The sequence below is a fragment of the Nuphar pumila genome, chromosome 13 (assembly GCF_984573655.1).
Source record: "Nuphar pumila chromosome 13, dmNupPumi1.hap1.1, whole genome shotgun sequence".
Taxonomy (NCBI): Eukaryota; Viridiplantae; Streptophyta; class Magnoliopsida; order Nymphaeales; family Nymphaeaceae; genus Nuphar; species Nuphar pumila.
The window spans coordinates 27,988,449-28,001,460 of NC_143261.1; positions in this window are offsets into that span (position 1 = coordinate 27,988,449).

The following is a 13,012-nucleotide window of genomic DNA, read 5'->3' on the forward strand; positions in this document are numbered from 1 at the left end:
ATCGCTGGAGGATTTTGTATTCTTTAGTACAAATCATTATCGCTTTAGCATTTAACTTTTAGTATTGTAAATCATTGTATTCATTTGTATTCTTAAGTAATGATCATTGCAGGATTTTGTATTCCTTAGTATAAATCGTTATCGCTTTAGCATTTAACTTTCATTAGTGTAAATCATTGTAATAATTTGCATTCTTAAGTAATGATCATTACAGGATTTTGTATTCCTTAGTATAAATCATTATCGCTTTAGCATTTAACTTTTATTAGTATAAATTGTTGTAATCGTTTGCATTCTTAAGTAATGATCATTGCACGATTTTATATTTCTTATTACAAATCGTTATCCCTTAAGCATTTAACTTTCGTTAGTGTAAGTCGTTGTAATTGTTTGCATTCTTAAGTAATGATTGTTGCAGGATTTTGTATTCCTTATTATAATTTGTTATCCCTCGAGCATTTAACTTTCGTTAGTGTAAGTCGTTGTAACCGCTAGCATTCTTAGTAACCGTCATTATAATATATTTAACACTCGTTATTATAAATTATTTTAATATTTAACATTTATTAACATGAATAATTATCGATACCTAAACCATAATCTCCAATGTACAGGTTATGTGGAGACCGTATGGAGATAAGGAGGACGAGGACCAAGAGGTTGTTGCTGAGGCTGCGAGAATATCTAGCTGCAATATTTGGTTGTTTAGCAATTTTGAAGCCAAGTTGTAGCATGGTAGTCGAGTTCCCCTACAATTTGGCTTGAGACAGTCTATCCCAAAGTAGCATATGGAAGTGAGAATGAAGATGAATAGTGGTGGGGTCAGGAACGTGAATTGGCATGAACGCTACAAGGAACAATTGCATAGCTGAAACAAAAAAGGAGATTGTGACATAGCGTATGATTATAAAGAATGACAATATGATCCCAACTATTTCAAAAAATATTAGGAGCCCATGCATCGAAATCTGGAGATTGAGAATATTAAGAACCCATGCGTCCCTCTTGTCCCCCATCATGTTGTCTCCTAGCATAGAAAACATGTCCATCTTCTCCCTTCGACTACAACAATGATTACCTTAGTTGCAATACACGTTGAAGAGCGAATACAACTCACAAAAGAGAAGGTAGTCTCTGCCATAAGGTTTGAGATATTGGAGATGGAGAATAAGGACTTACGAAAGCAAGTGAGGAATTTGGGGAGACAAATGCAGTCATAATATGATACACTAGTAGAGATGATGACCAATGTTTGTAATAAGACCGAGGAAACCAAGAGGCCACCGAGGAAAGAGAGTCTACCAAGAAAAAGAAAGAGATGATTTATATGTCATAGTTCATATGAGTCGTCAAGTGCCACAGAATAAATGTTAACAATTCTTTTTATCCCGATAATTATTTATTGTAATTCTATAATTCTTTGTTGTAATTCTATAAATTTTGTTTGCAACGTGATATTCTTTAATTGTTTAATTTTTTTAAATAACTATAACACACAAGTGCCACTGGACAAATCGTTGTAATGTTCGGCCTTCATAAATAAAAGTGATTGCGATTTGTTTATCATAAGAGATCATGATTAGCTTGCTACCCGTTGTATAAGAGATCATAATTTGTTTTTTATAGGATGTGTTCTATCATGATCTGTACAGCCATTCCACCTAAATTCATCAAATAATCGAACTAAATCTGTTTAAAAATCCTATTGCGATTTGCCTTTACGAGCTTTGTCTAAGCAAACGATTGAGTATTTAGTTACAATACATCATGAAAAGCTATTTATCTGTAATTGCTCTGGTGTGGCGGCAACAATTGAAGATGATTATGATCATTATATTCTGCTTAAGCTTCTATATACTTCATGACAAATATGCCACAGTCGTATGTGTCATGAATATATCAATGTATACACAGAAGATAACAACCATAATCATCATCAAAGATTATACAGATCTTTCCTCACGGCGTGAAACAAGTGCATTATCAGCATCAAACCCCATCTATTAAGCACAGGTAGAAGGAACATAGAAGAACAAAGAAGAAAGAAAAATACAAGGAAGAAGAAGAAGGAGAATGAGAAGAAGAAGACGAAGGCGGAGGAGAAAAAAGAACAAGAAGTTGCGTTGCCGCAGAAAAGAGGAAGAGAGGTTAAATAGATTAGGGTTTTAGACCTAGACAACAGGTCGGGTCGGGTAGGGTTTTACATATAATAGGGTTTTACACAGATCTATATTAGAGTTTTACATAGAATATGTTTTTTACCCACGTGTACACAAATTGACACGGCGTTTAGACTATTTTATAACTAGTCAATTTACGTTTATGAGCTTTGTCTATGTGAACAATGTCCTATCGCGATTTACACAATGCTATATTATTAAGAACCCATTATTATAAATCGTCATCTCACATTTAGCTATCATAAATAAAAGTTGTGATTTATACAATAATGCTATATTAGTAAGAATCGGGATTAGGGTTTGTAGTCCTATCACGATTTGCTTTTATGAGCGTAATATCGCTGATAAAAGGATAAAATGATTTGTACGTATAAAGACTATGTACTATCGTGATTTGCTATATCACGGTAGCCATGCCACCAAAACCCATCAAATAATCAAACCAAATTCGTTTGAATATCCTATTGCGATTTGCCTTTACGAGCTTTGTCTAAGCGAATAATACGTTCCATCGCGATTTACACAATGACATTCATATATGATGGAAAATAAAACTAAACAAATCGACACGATGTTTAGACTTAGTAAAGAACCAATCAAGTTAACTTGAAAGATACAAATCCACTTATAACCATAATTCTTTAAGTATCATAATATAATAATAGTTTTCCTCTAGCGATTTGCTTTTATGAGCTATGTATATGTGAACAATATGTCCATCATCATAAAAAAAAAAAACATATGTCATTATCGGCATCATCCCCGCATCTAAATAGTTATGTGCTTCGAGTGCAATCCAGGTGCACATGAAATCCATCTTGCTTTCAGGCAGAACTGAAGTATATCGAAGGTATGGATTGCAACAGACAGAGAAGATGCAGCCTGCACGACTAGCACCTTCAGTTTACTGAGTGGCCTTCGGTAGTGACTGAGAATGATAAAAGGCAAATCTATCTACCAATGGAAGTCCTTATCTCTTTGCAAGATTTTTTTGCAGCACATAGTGATAATTTCAGTTGTTAGCTCCATTTCCTATGTGAACCTCTTGATTATGCATAAACTTGTTCTCATGTGTTCCTACTGCTGCAAAATGAATTTATGTGCAGCTGAGGATACATCCTCTCCAAGAAAATGAGCTCATTAGTAATGGCAGCTCACTGCACCATTTTGTCATGAAGTACATCAAAGATTAGACAAATATTTTTCCAACTACGAAGTAATGATTATGCATGGACTATAACATTGGTGCGCTCTTGACAATAAGCTTCACAACTTAAGCTCAGGCACCGTCCCCTTGAAAGAGCCGAGAAGCTACGTATTTGTCATGAAGTATATCGAAGATTAGGTAGATGTTTTTCCAACTGTGAAGTATGGTTTGCGAACAATGGAGGGTCTGTCAGTAGGAATAGATCAAATAGATGGATATTAGCATCACTCCCCTTTCTATCATACAGATAACCACCAGAATCATTATCGATGATTATACAAATCTTTCCTTATGGCGTGAAACAACTGCATCATCAGCATCAAACCCCATCTATCAAGAAGAAAGAAAAATAGGAAGAAGAAGAGGCGGAGGAGAAAAAAGAAGAAGAAGAAGTTGCACTACCACAGAAAAGCGAAAGAAAGGTTTAATAGATTAGGGTTTTAGACATGGACAACGGGTCGGGTCGGGTAGGGTTTTACATAGAATAGGGTTTTACACATATCTATATTAGGGTTTTACATAGAATAAGGTTTTACCCATGTGTATTCAAATCAACACGACGTTTAGACTTAGTAAATTATAAATCGATTTACAACTTGATATAAATATTTAAGTAAAAGTTGCAAATCGCTATCACTGTTTTATAGAAGGTGTTCTATCATGATATATACAACAACGTACATAAAGCAGAAACAGTTTGTCCTATCACGATTTGCGTTTATGAGCTTTGTCTATGTGAACAATGTCCTATCGTGATTTACACAATACTATATTAGTAACACAATGCTATCCGGTTAACATTAACAATACAGACGTCATTGTGTAAATCGCTCTGGGACATTATCTGGTATAACGATTCAGATACAGTACATGTATAACGATTTGCTTGATACCGACTGACTTGATACCAATAACGAAATATTGTATAACAAACAACGATTTGTTGTTTTAGAGGAAGTGTTCTTGTAAGGTCCATGATTTATTTTGATGTAATATTACATAAATGTGTTGAGATCGGTGAAATTTTATTGATTTGGCAATTTTTTCAATTTAGCCTACTTTAAGAATCAGGTTAAATCACATAATTTTATGTAAAAGGGCAATTGAGAGAAATCTAGAGCGAATTAACTTCAAAATTTTTTAGAGCAAGTTTAGAATAGGTCTATGGTGATTTACCCCGAATTTGAGGTCCGAACGACGAAAAAACCTCGTCAGTGCATGTGAATTACGGGAGATCGCTTAGAAATTTAGCGAGGGCCTAAACGAGACCAATTTCGTTTAAAACGAAGATTTCTTTGCTTGAGTAGCTGTGTAGTGTCATTTACCTTGAAAATATAAAATAAAATTATTGCACATCATGGAAAAATATTTGAAATTTAATTGAAAAATAAAATCGATAACATGAATTATCCTTTCTTCCATTGGTCAAGGTCGACCAAGGCCCCATTCATCCACTTTGGATGGACTTGGGATGACCAAGGCCATGGAACCAGCTGGTCACGTTGACCAACTGGGTTAGTGGCAACTTTGTAAAAGAATTTAGTAGCTCATAAAGGGAGGGCCACGATTGGCCCTACCCAAATCATTAAAAAGAAGAATTTTAAAACTTTAAACAATAAGTCTTGTCATTTTAGGAGATGACATTTTTGTTGGAGGGAGTCTTGCATGGCTTGGGAGGTCAACCTTCCCTCTTGGGAAGGGCGTGAGACCTTGGAGAGATCCCAAGGGCTCTTCCCAAGAGGGAAGAGCCATCATTAGAGTGGAATGTGTCCCATTGGATGCATGGGGCGGCAACCCCATGACATCATTGTTATTTCTAAAAAGTCTATTTGAATCTCTTAACATGAGTGGAAGGGCTGGGCAGCGGTGGAAAACCGTGTTCCACCCCAGCTCTACATCTTGAAGGGGTGCTTCCCCACCCTCCATCTTAACCCCAACTTCTTTAAAACCCTTTAGAAAAAGTCGAGCCCCCTTTTGTGGGACGATTTTCCTAAAATCTCTCTCTCTCTCTCCCCTACACTCTCTTCCCTCTCACCTTCTTCTTCCTCGAGTCGTGGGAGTGTCCCACCACTGGCATAGTGCAATTGCTGCCTACCTTCCTCCTTTAAACACCAAGGTGAAGATTCAACTCCATATACAATAGTTCGTTACTTCATGAAACCGATGGAGCAATGCATCCATGCATGCATGCTCCAGCGGTGGATTAGCTTGATTTAACTTTTCTTGTCCATGTTTTTGACATTTAAATCTCCATTATTGCGTTGTGGGTTGCTGCAGTTTGTACATGCCATTTCATTTACAATAGCATCTTGCTTTTTCTTCTTCTTGTCTTCTTTCTTTCTCATTTTACCTTGAAACTTTTCTTGTGGTGCCTTTTGCTTTTGTTGTTGGGTCCATGGCGTGTCCGTGGTCATGGAAACCTTGCTGGGGTGCACTGGACCGAGCTGGGATCGTCCAGCTTGCACCCAGCACCCGTTGAAGAAACACTTGGACGGGACACAAGAGTGTCACATGTCCATTCGGTCGCACCGAAGTACTCAATCACGTGCATTTAACATATATACATGTATGTGTTGTGAGGTTCACGGTTATCGACCTATGTATATGTATATATATATATATATATACAATTACCCAAATCCAGTGCTTCCTAAGGCATGTGCTCGCATGCCAACACCCTAACCGAAGTGCGAAAGGGTGCAGGGTAAGACAATTACGAGTTTGAACCACTATGGTTCGGTTAAGGGTAGGTTTTTGTACTGGTCTTAAAAGAAAAGGGGTTATTATTACTGACAGCCAACTCGGTGGAGTGTCTAGGCTGCGTGGGTTTCTGGCAAAGAGGTCGCACACAAGCTGTCAAAGGGGCCTATGCGCATACGCAGGTCTGGTCCTCTGGACCAGACAACTAAGTCCAGCATGAGAATCTGGTCCGATTCTCTGTTTGGACCAGACCACGTTAGTGGTTCGGTTGGGGCTGAAACAAGCCGCCAATAGGGCAGCCGCGGGTAACCCCACAAACTGGGTGCTAAGGGGTCTGGTCAGAAGAGTCTGGTCCATAGGACCAGACTGTTGTCAACAAACATATGTAGGTCTGAACATTTTGGTTCAGACCTGAAGCCCCAAGGGTCGGCCACCCACAGCCTGGGTGCCCAGCACCATGCGGCTGACACCCGGCTCCAACAAAGGGAAAACCAAGGCTGGCACCGTGTGCCAGCCTGGCTGCCAAGGCACTCAAGTCTGAACTTGGTTCAGACCTGAACTCAGAAGTAGGTTAGCCGAAACGAAAAGGGCCTGGGTGCTCAACACCCAATGGCTCCACCTGGTTCCAATCAAAGAAGAAACGGGGCTGGCACCAATTGCCAAGTCCAGGCTGGGTCTAGGTTCACGCACCAGCCGGCCCAACCTGGCTGTAGTGCTAGTCTGAACCCATGGTTCAGACCGACACTTAAGCCCAAGACAAGTTTAAAAAAAGAAAGAAGAAAAAAAAAGAAACATGAAGCTTAAAAAAAATCTGGACGTTTCATGTTGGGCGCGCGGGTCACCCGCATGTCGCCCAACTCCAAACGAGGTGTAACAAGGTTGGCTGAAGGGTCTGGTCCGCTGGACCAGACCGTGCAGCCTCCAACCTACTCGAACCATAGCCCCATGGTTTGGTCCACAACTTCTAAAGGGTGTTGGGCGTCTGTCCTAAGTCGACCCCAACCTGTTAAGACCATTCGGGCTCATTGCGCCAACCCACAACCCAACAAAAGTAAGAAGTAACAACAATAAAGAAAAGGGGAAACTAACGCCATAGGGACCAGGTTTTTTTTTTCTACTTCTAAAGGGGCCTGGTCACACCGTGACCCAAGCCACACATGGCTGCAGTACAAACCAACGTCCCATTTAAAATTAGTAAAGTACAAATCAAGATAAGTTCAACGATACAAATCAAGTAAACTTCTTAAATACAAATCGATTTTGTTCACAAACATAAACAAAGACAAATCGTTGTCGCAGTAACTTCATAACTATAAATCCACATGATTTACAACCACATTCATTTAAAAAAAAATATTCGTAATGCAGTCCACATTCATCACCAACATGAAACCCACGTTCATCGTTGAGTTCATTTCCTACTGCAAAGCGATTCTAGGTGCAACTGTGGATGCATTCTCTGTAAGCAAACAAACTCATTAGTAATTGCAGCCCACTGCACCATTTTCCTCACCACTCTTGTGCACTACTTTAGAGAGAAGTATGGAGGCGGAGCTGACAAAGTTGCATAAGGTATGGATGCCAACAGGCAGAGAAAATGAATCTGCACGACTGTAACATATTTGTCATGAAGTATATCGAAGATTAGGCAAATATTTTTTCAACTACTAAAGGTATATACAAAGAAGATAACCACCATAATCACCATCAAAGATTATCCAGATCTTTCCTCACGGCGTGAAACAACTAGGATATCGACGCAGGTAAAAGGAACACAGAAGAACAAGGGAGAATGAAAAATACATGAGAGAAGAAGGAGAAGAAGAAGAAGAAGAAGAAGAAAAAGAAAAAGAAAAAGATAAAGGCGGAGGAGAAAAAAGGGATTGAAGAAGAAGAAACTGCATTGCTGCAAAAAAGAGCAAGACAGGTTAAATAGATTAGGGTTTTACACCTAGAGAATGGGTTGGGTAGGCTATTACATAAAACACGGTTTTACACTCATCTATATTAGAGTTTTACATATATTAGGGTTTTACGCACATGTACCTCTTATTCTTCTTATTATGTCATTCTTTTTTCTTCTCCTACTTCTTTTTTCTTCTTCTTATGTCTGAAATGATTTGTACTATTGTGATTTACACAATGACTGGTAAAAGGCTGAAACGATTTGCATAAACATTGATAAAAGGCTGAAACACTTTTGTCCTATCACGATTTTCTATTACGGGCTTTATCTATGTCAATGATATGTTATATAGCGATTGACACAATGGCTGATAAAAGACGAAAAAGAGAAATGAAAAATAAATTGACACGATGTTTATTGGTAAACTACAAATCAATTTATAACTTGATATTGGTTTAATAACAGTTGCAAATGAGTTTCACTGTAACGATTTGTACAACCATGGACATAAAGCTAAAACGATTTGTCCTATCGCAATTTGCTTTTACGGGCGTTGTTTATGTCAACAACATATTATATAGCCATTTACACAATGACTGGTTAAAGATAAAAAATTGAAAGGAAAAACAAATTGACATGATTTTTATTAGTAAACTACAAATCAATTTACAACTTGATATCAGTTTAACAGTTGCAAATCGATTTTACTGTAATGATTTGTACAACCACAAACATAAAGCGGAAAAGATTTGTTATATCCCGATTTGCTTTTACGGGCTTTGACAATGTCAACGATACGTTATATAGCGATTTACATAATGACTGATAAAATACGAAAAGAGAAAGGAAAACCAAATCAACACGATGTTTATTGGTAAACTACAAATCGATTTACAACTTGATACCAATTTAATAACAGTTGCAAATCTATTTCACTGTAATGATTTTTACAGTCATAGACATAAAGCTGAAACGATTTGTCCTATCACAAAATTTTTTTACGGGCTTTATCTATGTCAACAATATGTTATATAGCAATTTACACAATGACTGATAAAATACAAAAAAGAGAAAGGAAAAACAAATCGTCACGATGTTTATTGGTAAACTATAAATCGATTTACAACTTGATATCGGTTTAACAGTTGCAAATCGATTTTACTATAACAATTTGTACAACCATGGACATAAAGCTGAAACGATTTGTTATATCGTGATTTAAACAATGACTGATAAAAGACAAAAAAAACAAAGAAAAAACAAATCATGAAGATTTTTAGTGATAGACTACAAATCTTGGTAACTTGATAAATACAAATCGACTTATAACCAGATTTCTTTAAGTTTCATAGAATAACAGTTTTTGTCATATCGCGATTTGCTTTTACGATTTATACATGTGAAGGATACATATTACAACGATCGAACATGCAGGAAAGACAATCAAATACAATTATGTAGTTAAAGAATTCACACGCGATTCCTGTGTTGCATTGCTCGTAGTTGAACTGAATTGAGCCTTTCATGAAACAAAACAATATAAGACACTATATTGAGTTTAACAAGAAATGCAAACATGCTCCTAACATTGATTACATACCAAAAGACTTGTAAAACTGATGCCTTCATTCCACTGAAACTGGTCGAGAGGATTGAAGGCCACAACGTTGAAGTGCACGTCTGTAGGGTATTGTTGCATGTTGGAAATTACACAAGTTAATATTGATAAGTTGCATGTAATGCAAAATACTTGGGAAGCAATATAATAATGTATTACATACCTGTTCATGCGAAGGGATTGGTTGCTTTTGCTTAGGGGGTGGTTGTTTGTTAGATCTTTTCTTGCCAACCAATTCTAGTTCACCCTTTGTCCTCCGACAACTGCGATCAGAGGCAGTTTTTCTTTTAATACCCTTTGTTAGGTGAATATTTTCATCATAATCTACAACATTGACTCCTGATTTGTTGAAGATGATGTTTACGGTTCGACGCAACTTCTCATGTGGGTCAAGAGCAGCATGATTTTCACTTTCGTTGTTCGCTCCTATTTTCTTAGAATGCTCTTCATGAGCTGCAATAGACTGATGGTGAATTAACTGTATATTTTCAAGTAAGTCCCTTGACACTTTTCTCATGCATACATAGGCTTCTTCACTTTTTGATGTCAAATCTGTAATATGCATAAGTGTTCTACATAGTTGTTGGTAACGAGAGGCTATGTGACACTTCTCATCAACACCAGATGAACTGCCATTATTTGTATCTAGCTGTTCAATCTTTGCTTGTCTCGTCTATCTTCGCATTAAATATGACTCAAGTATTTCTTGTATTTTCTCTTGATTAAGTGCCTTTAATGCATGACGACATAAAATACCTTTGAATTCATATATTTTGCATGTACATTCAATTGTTCCATTGTCAACATTGTACGTAGCATATGCTTCTTGCTTTTTCGAATGCTCTTCGCCCTCCCATACAATATAGTATTTGTGCATATTCTCGGTTTGCATACATCCTTCTATGTTGCAATTCATGACCTGTATAACCTCCTTCTTAATCCATTCAAATACAGTAAGTGTATACAGATTTGCAGATCACATCAATATTTTATGGCCAAAGTTACAGTGTGTGTGTTGAAGCATTTCATATCTTGTACAAACTCATTTTGTCTAAGACCGTCTATAAATAATTCATATTGTTCTATAAAGTGAATCATTGTTAAACATGAATATATGGTTTTCTTCAGTGTGGCATGCATAAATTCAACTCTTTGTGTGCTTATTATACCTACACAAAAGTATTGTCTTCCATATGCCAATGCTCACTTCTCTTTGTCTGCATATAAATTTTCTAACCATACACAGTCTTCAAGGTCGTACATCAAAATCATTTCCTCCCAATCAGACATAAAGGTGACATCGTCTACGCTCTCAAGTACACACCTTGTAAACTTTTTTATCAAACCCTGCCTTCTGATTAAATATATGTCCTATGTTCTTTGCTGTATTTTGAAAGATATGCCACAAGCATAGGCGATTATATGTATCTGGCCATACATAAGACACTGCAGTCGCAATTATGTGATCACCATCTATAAATATAGCTTCAGGGTGCTTTCCACTTATTGCCTGTGTAAATACTCTGAACAACCACTCAAAGCTTTCCTTGGTCTGATCATACAAAAAAATGTCGCCTAATATGCAACTCTGTGAGTGATGGTTCACTCCGACAAACTGCGTAAATGATCACTGTTTAATATTAATCTTCACTGTCGTATAAAAAATAAGCACATCATTGAAGCATTCATAATCTACTCTTGACTTTGAATCTGCCCAAAACATATTCATAGCATATTCATCTTCATTCAGTTGCATTGCACTAAAGAAACCATGGTCATTGCTTGATTTCTTTTGTAAGTAATCAACCAAATAACATATTTCTCCTTCCTTCATGTTAAATGTCCTCTTCCTTCTCAAGTGGTTTCTTAGATCCATAGGTGTGAATGAAACATTCTTGCGACTACCATCTATCTGCGCACACAAATTGTATGTCTTCTTTGGTGTAATGCCGACGCTATCAGCTATTTCAGCATTTACAGCATGTGCTTCAGTTACTTTACGATGTGACCTTAACACAAGACTCATATATGAAGATGCTAATTCATGGTTATGATCACTGATTAAAGTACAGACTACATATTTTCCATTCAGAAGTCTTCTTAACACCATTCTCGCTAGACAACCACATCTTAAATTTGGATTCCTCCTTGTTGGATTTCCACTTGACTTCTTTCAGCCTTCATTAGAACAAACATATGTCTTTCTTACCATGACACCCTATGCATTTTTTGACCAAGAATACCTTCTAACACTGAAGCCAAGTTTTAATGCATAATCATTGTAAAATTTATACGCAACTTCTTGATTATTAAACTACATTCCTTCTACGAGAACAGAGTCAAGTGTACTGTCATGATCGTCTACCTCATTATCGAATTGCATTCTTCCTGTTGGAAGATTCAAGTCAAGAGTGAATCCAATGCCTGCAACCTTCTTATCATGTGTATTATTAGTGCACATGTTCACTTCTTCAGGTGCATCATTAGTACAAATGTTCACTTCTTCATAACTTTCCATTGATTGAGATACATCATCTTCACTACAACCAGATGATAAGCTCACCGTTGTCATAAGAAAAATATCAATTTGCGTTAGCCAGCGCATACGTTTACTACGATTTACTCAAGATGCATATAACAATAGATACAGATTAGTTAAGCAAGTCAAAGAAACAATTGAATGAATCATAGTATTTGCTTATAGTATGAATCGAGTCGTTATTTATCATGCCAATAAAAAAATTGATTTAACATATATGTGTTGACGATAGCGATTCACGTCAGAGCGATTTAATTATATGTATGACATTGTGAAGTGATTTGAATAGAAATCACTAAAATTAGCAGCGATTTGAATACCCAAATCGCCACCTTAGGCACGCAACAATGTATTTTCGTACGCACACGTTTTTAAATCATACTACAAATATCTTACAAATCGATACTAGAAAATACATAATATGTTACAAATTGATACGACAATTCAACATAATGGCTTACAAATAGACATTACAAAATACATAATATCTTACAAATCGATATACATATCACATAATATATTACAAATTGCTACGAAAATTCAGCATAATAGCTTACAAATTGATATTAACAAACAATACAATATCTCACAAATCGATATTATGTTACTACAACCGCAATTTGTGTTACATTGCATATACTGAGTGAATGAACGATACTGAATGGGGTAGAGGCCCTTCTTCGATTCTGTAAACAAGCATTATTGTCAATAGGTCCCACAACCCTACAAATATTTTTAATTTTCCAACTGTTGAAAATACATTCACCTGCAATAACAAAACAACGCCTTAATGGCAGTCACAATGACACACATTCTTCAACAATAGCATGATGACATGGAAAGATACTCACAACGCCTTAAT